The sequence below is a fragment of the Balaenoptera physalus genome, assembly GCF_965194825.1.
Source record: "Balaenoptera physalus genome assembly, chromosome: 2".
NCBI lineage: Eukaryota > Metazoa > Chordata > Mammalia > Artiodactyla > Balaenopteridae > Balaenoptera > Balaenoptera physalus.
The window spans coordinates 18,152,503-18,178,101 of record NC_138883.1 but is presented as its reverse complement, the minus strand read 5'-3'; the positions used below and the strand labels follow the sequence as shown (position 1 = coordinate 18,178,101).

General features: G+C 43.4%; 1 protein-coding gene across 11 annotated transcripts in view; it reads left to right on the top strand.

The window, feature by feature from the left end:
* Window positions 1-2,305: 2,305 nt before the first annotated feature.
* The window catches only part of FLRT2 (fibronectin leucine rich transmembrane protein 2), a 96,136-nt gene continuing 72,842 nt past the window's right edge, over window positions 2,306-25,599 (top strand). For 4 of the 11 annotated variants that reach the window (XM_082451309.1, XM_082451317.1, XM_082451318.1 and 1 more), the window contains exon 1: window positions 5,889-6,743. The gene's annotated coding sequence lies outside the window, so the exon portion shown is untranslated. Of the gene's footprint in view, window positions 3,298-5,888; window positions 6,744-7,310; window positions 7,398-8,036; window positions 8,147-25,327; window positions 25,500-25,599 lie in introns of those variants that run through there. The other 7 variants (XM_082451316.1, XM_082451314.1, XM_082451311.1 and 4 more) reach the window with 5 other exon arrangements.

The following is a 25,599-nucleotide window of genomic DNA, read 5'->3' as shown; positions in this document are numbered from 1 at the left end:
GATGTGATGAGAATGACATTCCACCTCCATGGCATTCTTTCCCAAACCCATAATTAAGAGTCTAATCTGGGGTCTAGTCATGAGAAAACATCAAACAAACCCAAACTGAGAGACAAAATACCTGACCATTACTCATTCAAAACTCTCAGGGTCATGAAAAACAGTGAAAGACTCAGAAACTGTCACAGAGCACAGGAGATACGATGGCTAAGGGCAATGTGGTACCCTAGATGAGATCCTGAAACAGAAAAAGGACATTAGTGGAAAAACTGACGAAATAGGAATGAAGTCTGGAGTTTAGTTAGTAGCAATATAACAGTGTTGGTTTCTTCCTTTTGCTAAACGTGCCAAGGTAATGTAAGATGATGTTAGGGGAAACTATGTTTAGACTGATGTCATTTTCCTATGTTTTGAAGGCTGGGACTGTGTGATGTAATGATAATACTGTTAGCAATAACAACAACTAAAATTTCTAAAGCGCTTTCACACACACTGACTCACGACCTGACGGTATATAAGGCTGGTAGAACGAGTATTTTTATGTCCATTTCATATACGAGTAAACAGTGGCTTGAAGCTGACTTACTCGGGATCAAAATTTTTAGTTCCTTGGGCTTAAACCATGATCTTGTGAATCCAAATCCTATGTTATTTTTACTTTCACCAAGTCAGTGTTCATGTGCAAATGGGGAAGGGTACAAGAAACATGGAGAGGGGGGCTAAAGGATTTGAGATGACAGTCAAAGTTCAATTGAAAACTCCACTGAAGATTGAAGTCCTAAGCATAACTAAGCTGACTTTCTGGTTTTTGAAGCTCACAGATTTGCTTTTTGTTTCTCTCCTTCTCTACCCTTCTACATTAGTGATAGTTTCCCTATAAAAATAAAGTAACCTAATTATCACAGTTTTGTGAGTCTGCAAAATTATTATACCCTGGAGACCCTGAACCACATTCTTTTGCTTCCTCTGGCCCCGCCATCATGCATTTCTAGAGCTGACTCATGGGTCATATGCCTAAGAAATTTGTAACAGTGATTCTGTTCATACATTTGGTGTGATATTTTCCATACTTCATTTTCCTTGTCCTGATTAAATAACTGCACCAATCGTCTTTAATAGGGAGTATCCTCATATGACATTCTCTTCTTATACTTCAGAAACAGCAATAATCTAACATACAAACTCTGTAGATCTGCACCACCCCCTCTCCCTTTCTCAGTCTTATTCATTTTCCCGAAGCATAAAACAGAAAGCACAACCTCAACAGGGTTCCGTTTGCCTTTAAACAAAAATGTATTCTTAAAGATGAAATAGTAATACCGTTATCTCACATCAAGGTTTCAAAGGAAGAACCTCGTGTAGATACTTATGTACACTTACACACACAAAGTTGGTTGTTTAAAAAGCAGGTAGATGAATATTTGTTCTAAAATGTGGTCACCCGTGTTGATTCTGCGGCTTGAGGAGCTATCCCTATGCTTTGCTGCCACCTTGGCAAACTAGAAGGATTTACAACGGAATTCTGCACCCGGCTGGCTGGAAACAGCGTCCCCATTGACTCGGCGGGCTGGCCTGGCTCAGAGAGGCATTTGAAATGGCTATTTTGTAGCAGAGAGAAATTAGAACATCTATCCGGTGGATTTTCTCTATTTAAACATTTTCCCTATTTAAAATAACTCAGGTTCTGCAAGATTCAAGTGTTACTCTCTGAATGATTTTTAAAGGCTCGGTCTTTCTTTAGTTCGAAACGCAGATGGAGAAAGAAGGAATCGGTTGAAGACGTCTGAGTTTGCGCTCTGGGCGACGTTCTGGCTCTTTGGGATATGACGGTGACAGCAGAGGCGTTCTGTTGTCAGTTTTCTCTTGTCTAAGCTTCCATTCTGCGTCCGTGAGATGACTCGCCTCCAACTCCAGTTAACTTCTTGGGAGTCCAGAGCAAGTAGTCGAAGATGTTTACAAAATGCAAAACATCTGGGTGGCCAAGGCGGAGGAGGCTCATATTCATATTTTCCCTCTCTCTCTCTCTCTCTCTCTCTCTCTCTCGCTCTTTCTCTCTCAGGAACTGGGGAAATAATGTTTATTAAAATCCAGGCTCTTAAAGTTAACCTGCTGCTTTCAAAGTTGGGACTCAGATATATTTTCTTCATCGTCATTCTTGTTTGTGTTTCCCGTTTTTTCCATTCTGAGGATTTCTCTCTCTCCCCCTCCCCCCAGCCCTCACCTATTTCCCCATTCACATCTCAAAAATCCCTCACCTCCCCGCCCCCCCCCCCATCTTCTGGTCTCTTAATCTTATTTGAATATAAGATTATTATATTTGGCTTCTGCAGACACTGGGTGGTGGGCGACTGGGAGGCAACTTTCCTTGCGGTTTCATTTAAATTTGGCGTGAGTGGGTGGGTGCCTTCAACAATTCGTCTCGCACACGCAAAACAGTTAAAAGCTAGAGTTAGAAGGAGCAGAGAGTCCCACAACTTCAAAAACATCGTCTAGGAAAGGAAGTAATCCGGGGGTCCGGAGGGTGGGGGCGGGGAATAAAGGAATAAAACCCAACTTCGCTGGCAACTCTAATAAATCTGGTAACTGTAGGCAAAAAATAGATTCCGAGGGCTGGGTCTGGTCCGGATGAAACGCTAGGGCTCCTTCCCATGCCGAAGCGAAGTCTGGCGCTGGAAACCTGCCACTGGTGTCTTGCTACGCGAGTGTCCCCAGAGAGCAACACACCCACTGGAATCGCACGTGAACAAAGCTCTCTCCCCGGGAACCGCCGCCTGCGGTTTCCCGGTCGATTACAGCTTCTCCGGGGAGTGTAGGGCGCACACAGGGTTAAGTTAGTTCCCTCCCTGGTAGGAGGGAGAGGCGGGGGAGGGGAAAAACAGCTTACAGTCTCAGGCTGGGTACCTTGTAGTTAGTTGTACGTTCGAAACCTGTGGCCGTCACTTGCGAGTTTGGCATCTTCCACTGTCACCGAAGAGGAACGGGGGCTCGGAGATGATACCAGTGGCCGCAGTCTGCGAGCCAGGCGCTGCGCGACTCCCGCCCTGGGGGCGTCTCTGACCCTCGGTCCCGTGCGTCAGGGAGCTGCGAGACTGCAGCTCCGCGCCCGCCGCCGTGTCCACCCAGCCCGGGGAGCAGGTTGGCAGTTCTCAACGATGGGCAGGAGGGACCTTGGCGGCGACCCCTAAAATAATACCATGCCCCGGGAGCCCCGCTGCTGCCGAGCCAGCTTCTTGCCTTTCCACCTCCCCGACCCTGTCGGATTCGGATGAGCCCACTGAGAGAAGCCGCGGCCTCCAGGTAAAGGGACTGAGGCGCCAGGTGGAGTTTCCAGTAACCGACCTGGCTGCCGCTAAGCGAGCACCACGAGGTTTCTTAAGGGGTATTAGAAATCAGCTGGGGGTGGTCATTGGGGTGGGATGTTTTAGGCTTTATCTTTCATCCATAGAAAGAACAGACTGCTTAACTCGCCCCTGATTTTAGGGAAGGGAAGTCTACTTGCAGGTCGAATCTACCTCCTCTAAGTAGTTTCCTAACTGAGCTCTGGGTCAAAACGCAAATTAGCTAGCCAGCTGGAGCATCGATCCTAAATTGGGATTTCTAGATCCACTAAGCTTGCCTGAATCCAACCTCTCATTTCCCCTGAATGAATGCTAACTTCCAAGAGTAACAATCCCCTAGTCCCCCACCCCTGCGCCCACTCCATCTGCTGTTAATGTCACCAGCGTTATTATCCAGCGGTTGCGTCTAAAACCACCAGCCCGCCCCCTGCCCGCAATCGGGGATCCATTAGTGGCTAAGAAGATGCGGAGGGTGCTGGTTCGTTTTTCTTCGAGTTGGGGAAGGGGTTACTTTTCCCCAAACAAAGTCTTTCTCCAGCCCTACTGGTCTTCAGTAGCCTGGCACTGAGCTCCGGCCTGCGTGTCTTGTAGGCGCGCCAGTGGTGACGGTGAAGGCGGGAGGAGCCCACCAGGCTGAACTGGGATTGCGTTCCCGGCTCCGCGTGCGTGGGGCGCGGGGAGGGGGTGGATAACGCCTCCCAACGCTGGGTTTAGGGGCGAGGCGACAGCAAGGAGCGCGGGAGTGGAGCCTTGCCAGCTGCCACGGAGTCCCAGGGAGGGGTGGGAGCCGCCTGGAAAGATCCCTCCGCCACGCAGACCAGTCCCGGGCTCGTCCTCGCGCTTTCAGCGCTGTCTCGGTCGCTTCTCATTTGTAATCAGGCCCAAGATCAAGGCTGCTAGTTGAGGTGCGGGCACTAACCAGGGAAAGGAAGTATCCGGAAAGAGGGTGACTGGGGCGGGCTGGACCCACACTTGATGCCCGGTAAAATCCTGGAGCGCTTGGGGCTCCGGAAGGCGGCAGCTGCTGGTGGAGGCAGAGGCCACCGTTGCTGTCGTCCCTGGAGCTTTACTCCTGGAACCTCCCAGCAAGATGGCACTCACTGTCAGTCCTGGTTCAATTAACTCCCTCAGCCTCTCCCCCCACCCGATATTTATTAGTCACACACTGAGTTTGGGGAGAAGAGCGGCTTTGCATCTGTAAGTCAAAGCATTTTCCTAGACACCTTCTCAGGATGCAACAGGAGGAGCGACCCGCGGGCACGACCCCGGGTCGTGTGTGCGTGTGTGTGCGCGCGTGTGCCAGCGTGCGTCTCGGGCGTGCGTCTGGGTGGATCCGTGCGTGGTTTGTGTTTGAGAGGCAAATCAAGCGTTTCTCCAAGGCCGCTTAACGCGATTTAGGCGCTCAAAAAACGTGAAGGCGGTAGATACAACGGGGATGCGAAGGAAATAAAAACAATTAGGAAAGTGGTGCCAAGTGACTCAGACTTTGAACTGAGGACGGAGAACTCATCCCGAGCTGGTTGTGGCCACCGCCCCTGCCTAACACTTCTGCCGCGATAACCGAGAGGATCCCTAGGGAGTTGGTCCTAAGCCAGTTTCAAGCTCGCTGGTTGCTTCTCGCCTGGCCCCACCGACGGCGCGTCTCAGCGCAGTCCAGAGCTTGGCGCGAACTCGCTCTCCCTCTTCTGTTCAGATTTAGCCTCTCTCCAGACTTGTTAAAACATGACAGCAACTTACTGGAGGCAGCAGGAGCGGCAATGAAATGAGAGGAGAAAACAAGAAGCTTTTTTTTTTTTTTTTTTTAACCTTTTTCAAGAGAGAGACGTGCACCTAGTTCTCCTTACATTACTCTTTAACCTTTGCAAAAGATTGCGAAGTGGAGACATAGCCTGTATGCAAATCAGGCTTTTTTTTTTTTTTTTCACTGTCAAACCTGTTTTCTAAATCTCTGAGGCTGAATTTGGTTGTTCGTTGTAATCTATGGGGCAAGTGAACAACGCTCTTTCCACCGGCCAGGGTGAAGGAAGAAAATGGGTGGCTTAAAATAATTATATGAAACTTCGAATTATTTTCCCTATTGAGTTACTTAAGAAGATCCGGGATCAGAGAACTAGTGATGGGGCGGGGGGCAAATCACCAAGGTTGCCTGCATTTTAAATTACGCCATCTTGGTTGAGAGACTTGTGATATATTTCTACCCTCTAATGTGACGTTTCGATCGTTTCTCAGTGTCTAAGTAATAGATCCTCTGGCTTAGATGTACAACCTCGGGCGGGCAGGGGGAAATCAACTTTTGGCGCTCAGATGGTGGCACTATCCTTCAGAGCTGGGGGTGGGAGGGTGCAGGGTAGAGAGAGAGAGGGGAAGGCGTGCACGGTCTGGGTGGCATCCGCGTTGTTAGCCTTGGCGCTCGCGCTGCAACTCTCTTCAGGGAGGACAGGGTTAAAAGCCGAGGCTGACTTTGCCTCTTGGAAAGCTTTGAGTTGCAGCCGCGCCTCCCAAGCATTCTTTAAACCAGAAATGTGGGAGGGGCTCCGAGAGGGAGGGAGTAGGGGAGGGAGGGAGAGAAAGAAGACTCGACGAGGGGAGCGCGCCAGAGCGCGAGGGACCGAGGCAGAGGAGGAGTGCGGGAGCAGCGGAGGCGATCCCGCGCCTTCATTACTGCAAACACCTCCCGGGGGTGTCAGACGGGGTGGGGGTGGGGGCCGCGGCGCCTACATTAGCCGGGCCGGGTTGGGTCGAGGCGGCAGTAAGGTCGGAGCAGCCTCCGCACCCACGCCGGGCCGGCCCAGCCCTCGGAGCGAGCCCCGCGGCCGCCCCCGCGCACCCCGCGCAGCGCCCCACGCCGGGCTCCGCGCGGTCTGCGCACAGGCGTCTGTGGCGCGAGCGCCCGCCCGGCTCTCCGGCTGCCCCCCGGGGTCCTCCGTGTCTGAGGAGCCCCGGCGCTGCGGGGCAGCTTTCCGCCGCCTTCCCGGCTCCCCCGCCTTCTTTCGGGACTCGTGGGCTCTGCCGAGGCAGAGAGGGGGGAGGCAGAGGAGAAGAGGAGGCGGGGGCCGCGGCGGCCGGAGCCGAGAGAAAGTGGCATGCTCGAGCCCTGGAGGCGGAGGTGTTGGAGGACGGGGGAAGACGATGCCGCGGCTCCGTAAGGGAGGAAGGCGAGAGCGAGCGAGGCGAGCGGGGCGCCCGGGCGCCGGCCGGCTGCGGGGAGGCGCGCGCCGCTCTGAGGCTCCGGCCTCCGCATCCCGGCGCCCCGACGCTGCGGGCGACAGGGCCGGGCTCCGGCAGCCGCCTCCATCGCCGCCGCCACCACCCGGAGGACCGAGCAAAAGTTTGGATCTGGGGGAGGACGCGACGCTGAGCGGGATTACTACCAGGGCTGGAAGGAGACCTCAAGAACCTTCGCAGGTAACGCACACCCCCAACCCTCTCCTTCCCTGCCTGCCCGCTGGGCTTCTGCTCCCTCCTAGCGCCTTTCCAGATCTGGCTGAAAGTAAGAGGGAGGCGAAGTTGAAGATCCCGGGAATGGGCAGCTAGCACGGGGAGATCTACTGGAACGTTATAGCGGGATCGAGGCGCTTCTCTGCGCAGAGTGGGCAGCTGTGCAGGGAGGCGAATGTCGCCCGGGAATGGATGGGAGCCCTCGGCCCCAGCTGGTGCCTCATCTTGTAGCTCGGAGGAAATTTAGAATGTTTATTCAGTGGCTTTTAGTATTCTTCAATCCAGAGAAATGATGCGTAGATTTCACTCACTCCACCTTCACCCTCCCACGCTCTCACCCTTATTTAGTATCTTTTTAAAAATGATACGAACCCACTCTCATTCGCCTGCCCGGTTTAGGTGGTGCAGGAAAGCAAATGGGGGGGGGGGTGAGTGGGAAAATTTCAAGCAAAGGGGAAAATTTATCCTTCCCCTTTTTAACATCCTAAGAGCCCTCCCTCCCTCCTTGCATTCATCTCTGGCTTCATAAAATAGGAACTTTCGAAGTCACATTTTGATTGAAGGGTGAGATGAAACACGTTAACCATTGGTGGTGTGAATTTGCAGTGATCGTCAGCCTGTGTAAGTGTGTTTAGGGGGCTAGTGGTGTTGCTGAGAGGCCGGTTTTCCTCGGTGGCCTGATGCACCGGGGCTTGGGGGGAGTGAGTGGTCGCGTTTGTGCACTAAGGCGGGGGCAGCGGAGAGAAAACAGTCACGTTTCCTGGGCAGCAGCCTTCCTTAACGCTAATAAAATAGCTCCTGCGTTTCACTCTGAGAGCAAAAAGGTTTCAGCCTCAACTCCCCGACGTCCCCTTTCCCCCAGTCGAGTTTGAGTTTCGAAGCAGCTCAACGTTTGCTTCTCTGTCTTCTTTATTATGATCATTATTTATTCACCTGGAAACTCATCGTGGCGTCTCTCGTAAATGGAAATCAGTCTCCAAGAGCTTCTGATTAATTTTAGTGGAGGAAATCTTTTGTAAAGCTTACAGTAAGCTAATCAAGTGCAAGGCACAAATCTGTGTAAATGCTCGCGCAGGAGTGCAAGGTGCTGATTAGATTTCTTTACATGCTGCATTTGCTGTGCAAAGTCTCTTCTAAATGGGAGCTATTGCTCCCCGCTCAGCTGGGAGACTCTTTAATCACCCAGGGTCAGGGAGCTCTGGGGCATGTCCATTCGCTCACAGGCTTATTGCTAAATTTATTATGTCTAACTTCTCCCAGGCAAAAGGTAATATGAAGGCTACCTTCCATATCGGGACCGATATTGTCTGTGGACTTAGCGGTATGACTTTATTACATCTCCAAAAAAAGGATCCCCCAGATATTTTGAGGTAAATAGAATGCAGGTTGGCATTTGTCCAGGCATGTATTTGGTTTTTGCAGTATGAATCAGTGTGAATGTAAAATTTTAGATCAGTATCTGAAGTGTTAGAACTGGACTTTTTTTTTTTTTTTTTTAAATCACTGAGCAACATGCGCCAGATACATAAGATCGACAGGCCACCATGTTAGATGAGAATCAGTCTTTGGGTAATCAATCTTTCATGTATAGCATGAAAAGTTGCTTATTTTCCCACAGTGTCACTAGTCGGCGAAATACAACTTTTCTTCCTCGCCTCATCAGAAACCTCAAAACCATTTATGGATTTTTAATAATCACAGGTGACAGTGCAACACCATACTGTCATGTTGAGCTGCAAATATCTGTGACTGGAGGAGGCTGGAAGATGAAATTTCAAACATTAGTCCATGCCTCTGGCAGCAGGTACAAGAAATTGTAAAAAGACTTGAGCTAGCTGTACTGTAGCAGACCTATTACAAACCTAGCATGGAAGGAATGCTGGTTTTTAAAAAAATGCCTGTGTCTTAACACTTCAGTAGTTTCATTGCAGTTTTAGAAATTCCAGGGGATGCTTTTTACAGAAGAAGTAGATTCCCAAATGACACCATGCTGGGCTGCCTTGGGTTTCCCAAAGCAGGCGTGGTTTTTCCTGTATGCTAGGTTTCAGATGATGTGCTCTTATCCGAGTTTGAGTTTGACTTTGACCGCCTGGATCTAATTTGAACCTCCTCTGATACCCGTTACATTTATATTCTGGCCTGCTGGAGAGTTTGATTTAGGATTTAGACATATCTCCCCAAAGCAATCCTATATCTTCCCAGTTTGAAGCTGTGGTTTCAAGAAAGGCTCAAGTATGTACAAGTGCAGAAGCCTTATTCTGTAGAGAACCAGTGTGAGCATTTGATCTGTCTGACTCTTCAGCTTTGTACTCAGTCTACAAGGAAGAACCGCCACTTCTGCGGTCCCTAGTGTCTGAAGGTAAAAACCAGCAAGGGTGCCGGGTGGCTCTCGGTTTTGCTCTACTTAGAAGATTCAAAAAAGGTCAAGGTGATGTAATTTTATTTCTATTCTGGTTAGACCTTTCTGGATAACCATCTTTTGGTATCTTTCATTTCAATTCAAGTTCATTTTTCACTAGATTACTAACTTTGTGGTTTCTGCCACAGTGATTCAAATTCAGGCCATTAGTGACCTCTGTCTGTGAGAAGTGAGCACTCATTGTTTTTCTTCTCATCAGAGTCGACAGATTCTGTGTGTGTGTGCGGGGGAGAACCCAACAGCTCTGTAGTTCTCTCTGAGTATTTAGATTTTCGGACTTGATATTTCTAATACAGAGTTCAGAATGGGTAATGATATTTAACAACGGTAATAAAAATGTTACAGGCTAATAGGCCACTAAATGGTTATTCCATACAGCATTGACAATGTGATCAACATAAATAAAACACCAGTGCTGTCCACTGCCAATAAAAGGATAGTACAGTCAGGTAGACTAATGTTTCGAGACTCACAATACTGCTGGATGTAAGTGAAATTTTATTGCCCTGAAGTGCTTATGTAACAAGGGAAACTTGAGACAAGCCCAGAACATACATGTGGGATCTAGACTTCACAGTAGCAGTGCATGTATGTCTTTTCAAGTTCAGCTGTGCTTCTACTGTGAATTTATGGTCCAGATCAAGGGCGAGGTGGGGTGTGAGAAGGGTGTCTATAAACAGATGGTCTTTTAAGGAGACTTTTTAAAATCTGATTCCTAATCCAGCTTTGTCTTCTGAGCGTTTTCAAATTAAAATTTCCATTTGAGTTGATTATCCTAAATGGTAATTGAAGGCAAAGTTTGCTGGCTTTCTTAGGTGGGCGGATACCATTATCTGGCATTTTCCAGATGGCTTTTGATCGCGTGGTATTTGGGAATATAGAATTTTTAGGAGGCTTTCTCTTCCCTTGGGCAGGTTTTATGCCAGAGACATTTAAAAAGACCAATTATTATTATTATTATTATTACTAAACTTAAACAACTATTATAACACCCCAACTTTCTTACTTTTCCCTACCCTCCACAAATTGCTTTGCTTTTTTTTAAGTTATATTTTTCTTCTAAAACTACATGTTGGGGCTAGGAGTAAGGCTATCAGTATCTTTTTACTCCTTTCAGCAATATGACCTCCAACTAAATACTTGTTCATAGTAAAACATACACAGGTAAACATCAAGGACCATTTTAAGACAGAGATTCTTTTCAAGGTTTGAAATATGTTTCTTTTTAAAGGACTATGACACAAATATTGTAATAAAAATATCCTGTGTTCCAATGAATACAGAGACTTACTTCAGTCGCATGGAACAGTAAAACACTGTATTGGCAAAATAATCAGCAGTATTTTCAGTACATGGTCAAAATCTGTTAGAACCTTCATGGGGTTTTTTTTTTTTCCCCTTGGTGAATTTCGCATCTACTGGTCTTTTTGGTTTTCTTTGATTCTTTCTAATGTGGCTCTTTGAAGTGATTCAAAATTAAACAGTAGCTACTTTTCTCGGGAAATTCATCATGTTATGTTCAGGATTCCAGAGGAGTTAATGATGCAGAAAAAGTCCTGTAAAACGTCTTTCTAAAAGAAGTCCTTCTCTTGCAGGCTTCCCACTTACTGGCCTCCTGTACCATTTGCAGTGAATTGGAACTCTGTTATTTATTTATTTTTCAAATACCACCTCTAACTTAATTTAATGTGGGATGTGTTTCTGCAGAAGCGTACAGCACCATGTGCTATCCGAACAAAGCAGTGTCATTTACGGATCTGTCATAGGAAAGGTCAAAGAAAATATCCTTGTATAATTTGGGAGGTCAAAAGGCCACATTCATGATTCTTAAATACCGATCGATTGTTCTGCGGATACTCAATAAGGGCATACATTTTTCTGGCAGTTTAGTGGTTGAAGACCTCAGCCGTTTTTTTGAGGCATTCACAAAATAAATCTCAGATGCTCTTACCCGTTCAGCGCTCATTAGAACTGGGCAGTTTTTCTCACTTTCTTCCCAGGTTGCTTTTAAGGGAATGTGCGAGAAACTTGGCAAAAAGTCCTCTGTTCCCCTCAGTTCACAGGTCGTGTGCTGTATTTCAGTTCTCTTTATTAGAGCTTTCAACACACAGATAAAAGAATCTTCCAGCTGAAACTTTTAAGAACCTGAGGGCTTTTGGATTTAAACCCATCGAAAAATATCAGGTCTCCAAGTTCATCGATACTATTAGGCCTCAGAACACTGAAAGCTCCTTCCACAGGGGGTGAAAGAACAGTGGCTTCTAAAATTGGTTCACGAATATATGGTCCATTGAAGTCAACAGAGGTCACAGGGCTGAATGGAAAACATTAGACTTATATCAGCCCCGAAATAGGCCCACGTGCTGGTGTCACTCTTAGCCCCAGCTGCCCGTGGGTGTCACTTTCATAAAAATCCAGTGTCAGAATAACCTCTATGGTAGTTTTCTCTCCCACTTTTCTCCAGAGCTTCGACTCGAATATTCTGAAGAAGGAAATCATGCAGGAACTTGTAATGTTCCTCATAGATATTAGATAAAGAAACGCTGAAGGTTAAGGGAGTAGATTGGATAAACACTTGACATAGTGGTTCCAGAAAATTCTGTGTAGGCCCTGAGGGATGACATTGACTTTAAATCACATTCCTCTTGATCATTTACGCCCCCCTCCTCTGTTATGTTTTTCAGTTCTCACATACAGTATTTCATTTATTCCTCACAACTGCCTCTTCTGTGGGTTGGTCTGAGAAAGCCCCACTCGCCTGGCTTCTTATTGGGTAACAGGAGCTGGGAGGAAGTTGAAGGCTACCTAAGGCTGCACAGAGCCCTCCTTTAAACCATTCGACTTTGTACAAAATCATGAACATTACATTTAATTACATAGATGCTGAATTCTCTGATACAGTTTAGAAGTTTCCTTCTTTACGAACTCACCTAAAATGATCGGAGTTGGATTTCTTAAATTAAAACTGTAAAGAATCTTGCGATTGTGTAAATATTTTGATTTTAAAGTAACACTTCACTGTCTCTCCCCCATTATCCTAGAGGCATGTTTGCTTGTTAGGATGGGGGTAATTTTATGAGGTCGGCTTTGTGATTTGGGACTTTTACTGCAATGGGGAATGAGAAATAGGGAGGCTGTTTTGGAGGAAAGAGAAGATGTATTTATAGAAAGAAAACCTGCATTCTCATGTCAGCACACTCCTTTCTACACTGATGACCTTGGACAAATTACTTCATCTTCTGGAGACTTAATTTCCTCCCTACAGAGTTCAACAGCATTGTTATGGGGTCAGATAAGATTAATGTGTGTGAAAATACCTTGATAATAATTCAGTGTTATATTCTCATAAAGAGGCATTATTCAAATTGATAACATTTATCACTGCAGGACTGTCAGGTGCTAGGATAGTTCTAGGTTTTATGTAAATAGAAGGGTAACCAAGACAGAGTGCCCTGCCCTCCAGGAGCTTTTGTTTTTGTGAATGTTCTGGATACCACCCAACCAGTAAAGTGTCTGGTGGTCCTCTACATCACTCCCTCCTTTCATTTAATGGTGCATGATCTTCTTCCGTGGTGAGTTGGGCACAAGGGCCAAACTTTCCTTCCTTGACAGCTTGGCTTGACATTGGAAACTGAATTTATCACATGATGGATTCCACTGGGGATCTTTTGGGAAGGAACCGTCAGCATTCCCTGAAGTAAGGTTGCTTCTTTTTGGATGGCTTTATACTTTAGCCATCCAAATGAACCTTTTGCGAAAACACAGCCATTACTAGAATATATGATGATTTTTCAGACTTTTGTTTTGCAAAATAAGGCAGGCCAGTGCAAAAGACTGTCAGTAGTTTGGAAGCCTCCTGAGCCCATTACCAATAATTGGCCTCATTTATTAAGAAACAACACAGACTCCAAAGCTTGGCCTTATTTTGACTTGTGAGTGTCACAAAGCCCTTGTGGGACAGTTCTTCACAACTTATTTCTTCATATATTGTTCAGTTGTATTTTTATAATTGTCAAACCAGAGACACTTTTAATTTTAAATGTTCCAAGAGTTGAGCATGTTTATATTACTTCCCTGATTTGTATACATGTAGGCCTCTGTAAAGGTTAAGGTTTAATTGTTTTAAAGTTACTTAATTGAAGCCTGCAGAAAACACACATATGCGAAGTGTGTATTTATAGAACGTATGATTAGGTCATGATTCTTGATCAGAAGAGAATATTCCTATCAGTGATTTGAATGTGTGACAGTCTGGATCTAACAGTGTTCCTTTTAGTTCTGGATTTTCTATTTGCCAGAGTTCTGATGCTTGCTTTTTTCTTTCTTAAGTTGATCAGCATTTTAGTAGTACCTTGTAAAGGACCTGGCCACAGAACTATATTTTTACATGACAAATTATTTTCATAATTTAAAAAAATTAGTCTGAATACCTTTTGTTCTGGCAGTGCCAAATGATATAATATTTGAAGAAAAAATGTTTGCTGCTACTCTGAAGAGTTCTGCAACAACATGAGAAGAACCTGTGGGTACATATGGGGGAGGTAGTATATGTTTGTGTGCGTCTTTGAAATGCACAGACAAATCTAAGGCTTAGATACTGTGGGATGGGAGCACTACTTTACCCTTATGCTAGGTGGTGCTAATTTAGCCCAGATGCCCCTAATATAATAGAGCAATGAAATAACCCAACTTATTTTTGGTTGGAGATTTTCACTTCCAAATAGGTCCTAGGGAAACTCTAAATAGATAAACACACACGTTGTAACGAGGGACTATACTTTTGTGTGAATGGCGTGGTACTTATGAGGACATATTATTCTTGTAGAGGCAGAAGGTATACATCCGACGATGAAGAAAGCTTTTTCATACATTCAGGAGATGATTTTTGCCACTTACCATGTACCAGGCATGGAGTAAGACTGGAGAGGCAAACATTGGTAATGCAGGATCCCTCCACGGAGGCAACCCAGGCTGGTGAGGAGAGAGGAAGACATAAAACCTATCTGCATGGCAGTTTCATCCATGATTGAAGACAGTGCCAGGAGCACAGAGTATTCATGAAAAGAGCTTTACATTTGGAGAGAGAGAGTCTCGGGTTCTAATGCTGCCTCTGTCCCTTGTTAATTATGTAAACTTGGGCACACCTTAAAAATATCTTTGAGTCTTTGTCTCCTCAAGTGGAAAAATGGAAGGAAATTCTTTCTAGTCGCAGAGCTGTTCTTCTGAGGATTGAGATAATTATGTAAAATGTCTGCCTGTCTGGCACACAGTAGAGGCTTAATAAATGCTGACTGCAGATCCTTCTCTCTCTGAAATGATAATGATTCCATTATGTTACTCTCCCCCTCTACACATACCTCTGCATTTCCCTGGAATCCCGAAGAAGGCTTTTGACCCTTTGAACCTGTTCATTAACAGGATACAGCTTCTGCAGAAGACAATTTCGTTTTTTATGCACGTAACAGAGCATGAGGGGACAGCAAAGGAAAGCGCTGTCCACATAGTGGCAGAATGGGCTCATGGCTAGTGGGATACAGTGTGGGCTGATGGTTTGAGAGGGCACAGAGGGAAGGGACGGAGGGCAGAAAAGAGGCCTCAGTTTGGGGAATCAGAAGGTGGTGTCAGCTGGGTCCTGCCTGACTTGTAATGTTTTTGGTCATTGAAAGCATAACCTTTGGCACCCCACCTCCCCATTCACCTCCATGCCCCCTTCCAGGGTGACAGTACCTGCAGCTTGCAACAAGCCCCATGTCTAGACTGTGACCCTGGACACAGTGAGCCGAGGTTATGATGCCTCTGCCAGTCTACGGAGATTTTTTTATCAGAATGCATTTTAAACACTTGTTTCATACAATCCATCTCGCACATGACTCTTGGCAGAGTCAAGAAGATATTTTATTGTAGAAGATTAACATGTAAATCATTGCTCTGTTTATATAATGCTTATTCTGTGCTTACAGAATGATTATACCTTGCTTGTGTAATGGTAGAGGCTCGAATCAGAACGATGCTCTTGGGTTATCATTTCCGTGTGGAAGGATTTCCTTCAGAAAGCCATTTTCAATTAATTTAAGTAAAGGAGCTTCTTACTGCTTCTGTGTGAGACACTCCTGAACAGCACTCAAAGGCACTGCTCAAATACACAATGCTGGGATTATTTTTCAGTTATCATTATGATTACATGTATATATAGCATAATTTTTGCATTCTACTGAGCAGTTGAGACTTGGTTCTTTTTTTTTTTTTAGCACTATGAATCTGTAAATTGATGTAGGAAGGTTATATTTAAGAAGATGTTAGGAACCCCCAGCTTCCAAGTTTGGAAACACAGAAGGTTTTCCTGTTAAAATCACATCATATATATGCAACACATATACATATAATCAATCACATTGGAGAAGAGAAGCAGGCAGTAGAGTGTATTCTGCAAGCTCTTCACTTCTTAGTAAGTAGCTTTAGAACCAACATTCCACCCAACATAAAACAATAAGACCTTGTTTTGCTTCTTTAGAACATGTAAGAGAGATTAAAATTCTTTGGGAAATGGTTTAAAATATTTTTTTTACCCAAATAGGTAAGGAACCAGTCAAATAGTGCTGACAGCAATGGAATTTAAAGCTCAATTCTCATAATCTCTGAGTCCCAAAGGAATGCAAGGCAGACATCCATTCAAGTCACAAGCTTGTAACTGGGAATTTGACAAAGGTTGCTTTTTAACCATGTGCCAGGCACCATGCTAAGTTTTGTTCTGAGCATTTGGGATACTCTTTCAAAGAAGACCTCATCCCTCCTCCCCAGGAAATCTAATGGATTGACCTAGAGTTGCCCTTTTCCAAACTAGACTCATCCATCTGAATGAACTGAAGGAGCTGGTTAAAAATCTGTGTTTCTGGGCCTGAGGCCTGGAGATCCCGATATTTTAAGTCTGTGATGAAGCCTGGGAATGTGGATGTTCAAAAGTTCCTGGGATTGGAGATCCCTCACTGATAATTTTTAGAATTTTTTCCGACCCAGAGACTCCGTGGTTTTATAGTTGTCTGGTTTAGAGTAACTTGTGAATTTCTGAAAGTATTTTTCCCATATATTTTGTCCCATAAGAACTATTGCTCCATTTAACCCAACTCTTCTAGGGGAACCTTCTGAGGGACCAGATGTCAGGGCTGGTTTCACTCTTGGTAGCCACTGTCTCCTGTGTGGTTTCTCCACCATCTGTCTGTACCATTCTTGGTGACCCCGGAGTTAATCCCCTAAGAAAGCAAATCACATTGCATTACTGGTCCTATGATTTGGATTTCCTGTCCCCCTGGATAAAGCCCATCCAAACTTGTTTTCGTGACACGTGAGATCCGTGACAATCTGGGTCCCAAGCATCACTCAGACCTCATTCTCCAGCACCCATCCTCAGCACCCATGCTCCGAAGATGGTATGGCCTCTTGATAGTTAGTTAGCCTTCCCCATGCTGTTTACCCTTTACATAGAATATTACCTGCTCACTCTCCATTTGGCAAACTCTTTTCCTTTAAGACACACAGGAATGACACATTCCCTCCCAGTCAAAATTAGTCATTACTTTCTCTGGGCTTCTAGAGCATTTTGTTTGTCACCTTATTAGTTCCCTGTTGGTGTTGTATTGTAACGTGTCTGTTCACGTGTCTGTCTCTCCCAGTAGACCCAAAAACCTTGGCTCATTCATGCCATCTCCCTGTTACTAACAATAGTGCTCAATGCCCCAGGTTCTGCATACATGTAATTGAATGAATAAGTACATAAGTGTGCTGGACAATTCTGGAAAACAAGAAGATTCATAATCTAGTGATAGGGGCTGCTTCCTCAGAAGTGCTTTCCATGCCTATAGATTGGTGGCTCAATGGGGAAAAAATAACAACCACCACCATTCTGCCTTACTGTAAGAAGGTTTGTCAGGAAAAAGCCTTTTAGTTAACCCAACCCTGATCAACATCAAGCTCTCCAAACCTCACATGAGGCAGTTTCAAATGCCACACTCAAAGGTCTGTTTAAAGAAGGAATAATTTTGCTTGATGAAGTATCTCTCTTGGCACCGAGTAAAACCATCAGTTAAGTAGATGTTCACGCAGATGTGGTTTCCATAAAATGAGAAATTTAACTTACAGTGTTAACTTTGTGTCTCTTTCCTGGCAGAATTAAAGAGAGCAAAGTAAAGAACTTGTGACAGTGCTGTGCGTTTGCCCTCTTTTTCATGTTGTTGCTCTTCGTTTTTGTTTTGTTTATTTTATCTTAGGCACATTATTTCCTGATGGCGATATCTGAGGAATGAGGGCCCTCCAGAGAGGAGAAAAGAAAACTAGGAATCATAGATCGTTAGTCACTCTGTCTCCACAAAGCAGGATCCACCCTAGTCCTCATGATTTGCACATTGAATGCAGCAAAGTACATGCGAAGGTTGCAACAGATTCTAAACTTGCATGGTTTAATGTGATCACGGTAGTGACAGAAGTTGGACTTGAAGTCCTTGTTGGCCAAGAGACAATTCAAACACCTTGCTGCATTTATGGTAGACTATCGACTGACGGACAGAGAGGACTTGCTTGCAGGTGGGGGTGGTGTATGCACATATAAACACACTCTGGTCCCTCTTCCCCCTTTTTTAGCAAAATTTTCAGTGGCTAAAAGAGTAGAAGATAGTGGAGCACATTTTGATATGCCCACACCTTAACCCTTGGTCCCTTCTGGGCTGTCTATATACTGGCAACATTTTCCGTGCCAATAGGCGACCCATGGATGACCTGAGATGACTTTTTTTTTTAAATTAATTAATTAATTAATTAATTTTTTTTGGCTGTGTTGGGTCTTCGTTTCTGTGCAAGGGTTTTCTCTAGTTGCGGCAAGCGGGGGCCACTCTTCATCACTGTGCGCGGGGCTCTCACTATTGCGGCCTCTCTTGTTGGGAGCACAGGCTCCAGACGTGCAGGCTCAGTAGTTGTGGCTCACGGGCCTAGTTGCTCCGCAACATGTGGGATCCTCCCAGACCAGGGCTCGAACCCGTGTCCCCTGCATTGGCAGGCAGATTCTCAACCACTGCGCCACCAGGGAAGCCCCTGAGATGACTTTTGATAAAGCACTCTGCTTGAGTTCTAGGGGCTAAGCACAACCCCCCCCACCACCCCAAGGATCTTACAGGGTTAATTTATGGGGCTGTTTAGAAACAATACGCTTTCCTGATTCTTGAATCATGCTGGGTATCAGTAAGGCCACACTCTCATCTAGGGAGATTAATAATAATAATAATAGTAGTAGTAATAATAATTAACAGGGGTAATTGTATTGATTATACAATTAATTTAGGATGCTGCTTATGCAGTTCATGTATATTATCATGTTTAAATATTCACAAAAACCCTGTATAAGATGTTCTGCTTATAAATACTGCTAATAACCCCAGTTTACACACAGGGCAACTGAAGTAGAGTGAATTGCGTCAGATTGCTTATCTTATTTTGTAACTGCAGTTAATTAGTTTTATAGGATAGGTGAGCACTAGGTAATTTCCAAAATCCACTCTGAATTTATTTTTCCAGGCCTTAAAATCAAATTCCGGGATGATTGCTCACTGTGCCCTGGGCAACATGTGGTCCAACTTTCCATATTTGACTTTTTAATAGGTAACTATCTAAGAAGTCATTATTTGCTCTTTGCCATTTTTGAGTGAAAGCAGTTCTTGGGTCTGTCCGTGCATTTCTATAAAATGGGAAGAGAGAAGAGTCATTAATTAGAAAATAAAGTGTGACAACTTCTAGCATGTTTTCAGTACTAATGAAAGTCTGTGGTAAGTACCTAGTGATTAAGGAGTCAGTTATCGGAGAGCAGGCTCTCCATTTCTTGTCTTTACCCTTTTACCAGCACTACTAATAAATAGTTAGATGGACTGATTTGAGATGCACCTCTTTTTCCCTGTGGAGGTGATAATGGACAATGGAATGGCCAAAGGGCAGATAATAACATAGAGAGAGAGGTTTCTGAGAGAGCCTGGAAATGACTGACAATTGACTGTGCTATAAATAGATCAGATTCTCTCCTTTTCTAAATCTATGTGATTGCTCAGGTGGTAGACCCTGTTGGGTGAAAAAATGACCCAGAGATGGTCTGGGAAAGGCTGTTGCATGTTGATAATTTGGACATAAACCCAGCGCTTACAAGTCGTCACCCAGTTGAATTTGATTTTTGACCCTCCCTCTTTTTTCACCCTTTCTGCTGATGTCCTCATCTCTGCATGTATTCTCGTTGCATTTTATGAATATGCAATTATTTGTCCTTCCTAGTTCTGTATAAATATTCTTAATTCTGTCTAAATTAAGTGATCCATTGCTTTATTCTTTCATTTCCCTGTAGGCAGCTAGACCATGGCTGCTGTTGTTTCTGTGTTCTTTTGTCACCACATGCCCATCATCTGTCATGAGACTTCTGTGGATGGGGTGGCATAAGATGATTTCTGAGTTGGGTCAGTTTGGATGGGCTCGTGGATGGGGTGATTTATGAAAGCACGCTCTGCCCAGGTGTGGCAGCAGTTTGATAAGCGGCTCCGCAGCTCCAGGGCCACATGCAAACACCAGCTCTGTTTGGCCCTTCGGTGAATTCTGTGTTATTTCTGTCTGTGGCAGAAATTTTACCTAATGCTTTGTGTCCACTATCTGTGAGCTCACTTAAGGTGAAGGCCTTGCCCAACAAATGTTTGAGGAGCTAAATTGAACCAAAGCATTTGATCTCTGCAGTTTGCAGCTGAGAAGTGATCGGCCACGTGGAAGAAGCTGAAACATACCAGTGTCAGTCTTGCTGGAAATGGCTGCCTGGTCTCTTTGGACCATGCGCAGACCTATAAAGGATCAGTCTGCGACCCAGGGTCACTCTTCCCTCTCCACTCGGAGTGGTGAACTCACTTGGATTTTGTTGGAATTCAATGTCGGTATGTCATTTTAAACAAAGTCTCACTCTGTTTAATTCATATGTCTTTATTAAACAAGATCTGCTGTCTAGAACCACTGCTTTGAGTCATCTTTGATTACTCCCTTTCACTCACTTTCAACTGTTCTGTCACTAGTTTTATGCATCTTTCAAAAATTCTGTCCTTCTTGCCCTTTCACTTTGGCTGCATTGCAGTTAAACCCAGGTATGTCTTTCCTCCCCTGACTTGCACACCACAGCTGCTCTTCCTCATTTGCAGGCGGATGCTACCGCTTTCCATTATTCACAGGGTCAAGGCTAAACTTTTAAGCTTGACACTCAAGGCCATTCTTTCCGTGGCTTTCCTTTATCTTCCCAAAGAAAGTTAATCTTCTCCTCTGAACTAAATGTAGGGTGAGCCCTCACTTTTATCTTTATAATAGTCTCATTGTGGTGTAAAATTTTACCTGGCGCTTTGTGTCCACTGTCTGTGAGCTCCTTGAGGGAGAAGGCCATGCCCAGTAAATGTTTGAGGAGCTCCACTGAACTCAGGTATCTGACTCCAACCTACCTCTGAAACTTATAGCACAAGTCTCTATCTCCATCAACATATACTACTTCCCATCATTTTCAATACTGAGCAAATTAATATTAACAAAAGTTTGCAGAAATAACTCATGCATTTGAATTTCAAAGTTATCTAATAGAAGCTTCCCTTGTTCCCTCTGTGGAACACTTTGTCAAAGCAGTGCACTCTTGCTTTGAAAACAGGAAGGTAGAACATTCCAACAGCACCATGAACCCTCTGTTTATATTTGTAAAATCTGTAGTCTTTCCAGACCTCTAAGCAAGAGCAAATAGAAATAATCAGAGGCATTAGACTTGATTATGTTGAGCTGGATTCTTATAACTGAGGCTGGATAGCCAAAATTAGTGGTGTGCTGGTTTATACTAAAGAGTCTGTGGCAGAACCACAGACTGCAGCTTGCTGGAATCTTTGAAGACATCTGGATGTTTTGAAAAATGCAACAATCACATGCTTTTTATTATCTCCATAATTGTATTATTTCAAAAAGGGAGCTGCGTAACGACAGAGGATGGGTGTAGTGGGAAGGCCATGGAGTTTGCATTCACATGGATGGCTTTGAATCTGGTTCTGCCGCAACCTGCTAGGGTAACTTGAGCATGTTTCTTCGTCTTGGGTCTACTTCCTCCATTTTTAAATGGAGGAAAAATAATATGCATCTCACAGGATCACTGTGACAAATAGATTAGGTGATGCCTGACACACATAAAGTACTAGTAAGCCTTGGCTCTCCTTCCTTTTGCACTCCAACTTGGAATAATATGAGTGCTGTGGTTTATAAATGGCTACTTTTTTCCTGCATAGATAAGGCAGTTCTGTAATACTGTGTCACTGTTTCCCTAAAGGATCTCTCTGTGGGGCAACACTGCCTCTTGCCCAATTTCTCCATAACAGTATTTATGTCTGGGGTGCAGAAGAGGAAACGGTATCTTAGAAATAGTTATCACTCTGTCTCAATTAGGACACTCACTGTTGAAGAACTCTTAAAAACACTTTGCTTCTGGGAAAAAAAGAAATCTCTCCAGCAGTCTTATCATCTCAAAAACAGTGGGTATCATGGATTATTAGAAAAGAATTACTCAAAGAGAGTGCTCTTAAAAACAACTGCCCGCCGAGGAGTCTGGCTTATCAACAGGCAAAAAAAGATTTTTTCTACTAAATTTTAGCTTGTCACTATAAACATGAAAGTGGCAACGCTCGGAATATATTCTGTGGGGACGATGCAGGGAGTGTTTCCACTAGGTGAAATTCTCAAGGAAGAGCTTCTAAGAATGAACATTAACTCTTCAAGAACCCCAGGGAATGACTATTAGGAAACAGGTAAACAACAAAATGAAAGCTATTACAAAGAGGGAAGCAAAACAGGCAAATCAAGTAAATAATTTTATTGTGGACCACATTGTGGAAAATATGATGGGATGTGAGGCACATTTCATTTAACATGAATGACCAATATGATTATAATTGGCTAATGCATATGTTTTCTTTTTCAGCGTAATATTAGTGTCATCCAGAGCTATGAAGGTGTTTTTCATATCAAAACCCCACAGCCATGAGAAATTATATTCGTAGACTTTTTTTCTGGTAAAAAGTCAATGTTGTTTCAGCTTCACTTAGATTTCAGTTTAAAGGCTTGTCTGCAGTCTGAAAATACATGTTAGCAGATACAGAAGGATCTATACAACATGACTTTTTTTTTTACCCTTAAAAACCAGTATCAGAGCTTATGCTTGATTGTATTTTTCTTTGTGTGGAAATCTTGATCTTCTTGTATAAAATACTTTGGAAGTTTGGAAGGGCTCTCATGGGAGAATTGTAGCATTTCCTTCATTAGCGATTTTTCAGATAACATGAATAATTATCCTGATGGTTTAGCTTAAATTTGGTTTCTGATGACAGGCGTGCAAACAAGCTGGCTTGTCACTTCCCACTCTCGTTTCATGATTCTTTATTTCTAGATCATTAATGGGATTTCTATGAAAATATATAGCAAATAGATTCCTGAAGAAATGAGTATTCAGTTGATTATTTGTCCTTAAGTGACAGAGAGACTTGTAAATAATGGAATGTCGAGAGAAATCTCTAACTTCATTTAATGGTAGCTTGGCTGTGATTGTGACTCCACCTTTTTACCAGAACTCCTAACAAGAAGATGAAAGGATTGCAACTTCAAGTCCCATATTTCTTTTGCTCTTCAAGATTTAGAACACGTTGCTGATGGAGGAGTGCTAGTTGGTATCTGTGAAATGTGCTGAACAGGACCATTAGGCCATAATTGAAATGATATAAGGAACGGGATTGTTTGGAAAAATTAGGAAATGGAGGTAGACTGGAAGCTTAAGAGGAGCGCGGACATGCCGCTGGTAGAGATAACCTTCTAGAATCTCCTTTTCTGCCTACAGTAGCTCTTAGCCTTCTCCAATGGAGAGTAATTGAGAATTCATTAAAAAATGCAGTGTTTGCTTTTTTTTCATATCACTCTACAATTTAACTCTCTAGAGTCCAAGTGACAGCGGTAGGTGCTCCCGTGTCGCCTCTGCTTGTCCTGTTTAACGGGAGAGGTTGGGAGGGGTAGTACCTTGTGGTCATCAGCACATCCAAACATGACTCCAGGTAGAGGGAATGTCAAGGACAGCACGGTTGCTCAGTGTTAGAATTAGGTGGGCCTGAGTTTGCATACCAGCTCTATTACTACCTAACTGTGACACTTTGGGCAAATTATAAATTTTATCTCAACCTCTTGTATAAAATGAAGACATTAATAATATAATAATAATAATAATTATAATTATATATATAATATATTATTATTATAATATTATATAATAATAATAATAATAATATAATAATATAATAATAAAGATTAAGTGAAATAAGCTATGCAAAATATTATGCCTAGTAGGATCTTAGCATATTGTTAGTTTTCGGTGTGTTTGGCTAATTACCACTGTATCTTAAGTTCTTGAATGAATGGATGGATGAGTGCATGCATGGATGGATTTAGATGTATGTTCTGCCTTGAAATCCCTAAAGGATTCATTTTATTTAGGATTGCAGTGTACCCTAATGGAATAACTAAAGATTTAATTTAATTATTGCCGGAGAGAAAGCATGGCATGAAATGGAAACATGAAGATGGGAACTGTTTTTCGTAATCCTTTCCATTTTTGTAATTCCTATTTCTTTTATTTCTTAAAGCTTTCAGTTTGGTTATATCATTTTACTTTCCTATCTCCTGTAGTAGGTGGGGTGTGTACAATTATCACTATCTCAAAGATTCCCCGAGAGGAAGATGAAATGGGGAAGGTCATGTCCATTTCTGTTTCGTGTAGCTATTTACCAAATAGTCATCTTATCAACAATTGGTGCCATGAGCTGGACTGGACAAACAGTGTGGGATCATCAAAAGCTCAATAGACCAGTGGGAGGATGTTCTGAATTCTAGTTTTTGTGCTGTCTCTAAAAAAAAATCTTTGATTTCTGTCAAATTTCTCAACTGTCTTGAGCCTCAGTTTCTTCATTTGTTTAAGACTGGACAGTTCCAGTAATTCTTTAATTCTCAGAATCTAGGGAGCCAGCATTAGTGGTTAGAAGCTAGGCTCTGGATCTTGTCTGCTTGGGCTTGTAGCTGCCTTCACTACTTCACAGCTCTGGCACCCTGGCAAGGTACTTAATCTCTATAAGCCTCACCTTTCTCATCTGTGCAGTGGGGACAGGAAAATTAAAACCTCCTTTAAAAAGTTGCCATGAGGATAAACAACAAGGTCCTACTGTATAGCGCAGGGAACAATATTCAATATCCCGTGATAAACCATAATGGAAAAGAATATGAAAAAGAATGTATGTATAACTGAATCACTTAGCTGCACAGCGGAAATTAACAGAACATTGTAAATCAACTATATTTCAATAAAATAAATTTTAAAAAAAGAAAAAAAAAATAAAACCCCAAAACCAAAAATAAACCAAAGAAAAATCATGTTAATAAAAAAATGAAAATAAATATATAAGTAATCAAAATAAATGTGAGTAGATTTAATTCACACATTAGTTAGAGATTCTCAGATTTGATAAATGAAATAAATGGGTATTATGCTATTTATAAGAGACATCTCACCCCTATTAAAGAACTATACCTGAAGTTCGAAAATAAAAGAATGGAAGATTATACCACACAAAGAGAAATTAAACAAAGCAAACAAATAAACAACAAAAACTCCACCATCAACAACAACAGTAAAACAGAAAGATGCCAAAGAAAAAGAAATTGATATAGCAGTAGCAACATCCAATAACTAGAAAACAAACTAAACACTTAAGAATTATAGAAAGGAAAATATAAATCATGTATAATGCCAAATACTGGTAATGATCATCACTATTATTATTTCCATATGTTTTTCCATATTTGGAATTCTATTAAATACGTTTTTATTTTTAAAAAAACAAGTTGCCATGAGGATTAAATGCATGCCGAGCATTTAGCATAGTATCCGGTGCAGTTATATGCTCAATAAATATTAACAAGTCTTCCAACATGGCTTATTCAAAAAAAGGTAAGGCAAGCATCACTGATGTTTTGGAAAAGCAGTAGACATTAATGTGTCCCTGTATTACTGACCCAACAGCCCAAGTCATGCCCTTCGAAGCTACCAAGGGCAGATGATCACAGAAGAACATCCCACAGGCCTCTTCAGTGAGAGGTGTGGTCCCTCTCGTTCCCTCTAGGAGCTCAGCCAGTGTTTCATGAAGATACTGTTGATGATTCTGCCACAGCATGGAATTTCCTGGTGTAGACAGGTAAGACACGGAGACCTTTTGGTTTATGGAGCGATTTAGAAGGCTGATCATGAAACCTTTGATGTGAAGGAATGATTCCAGAAATCCTTCCAAGAGACCT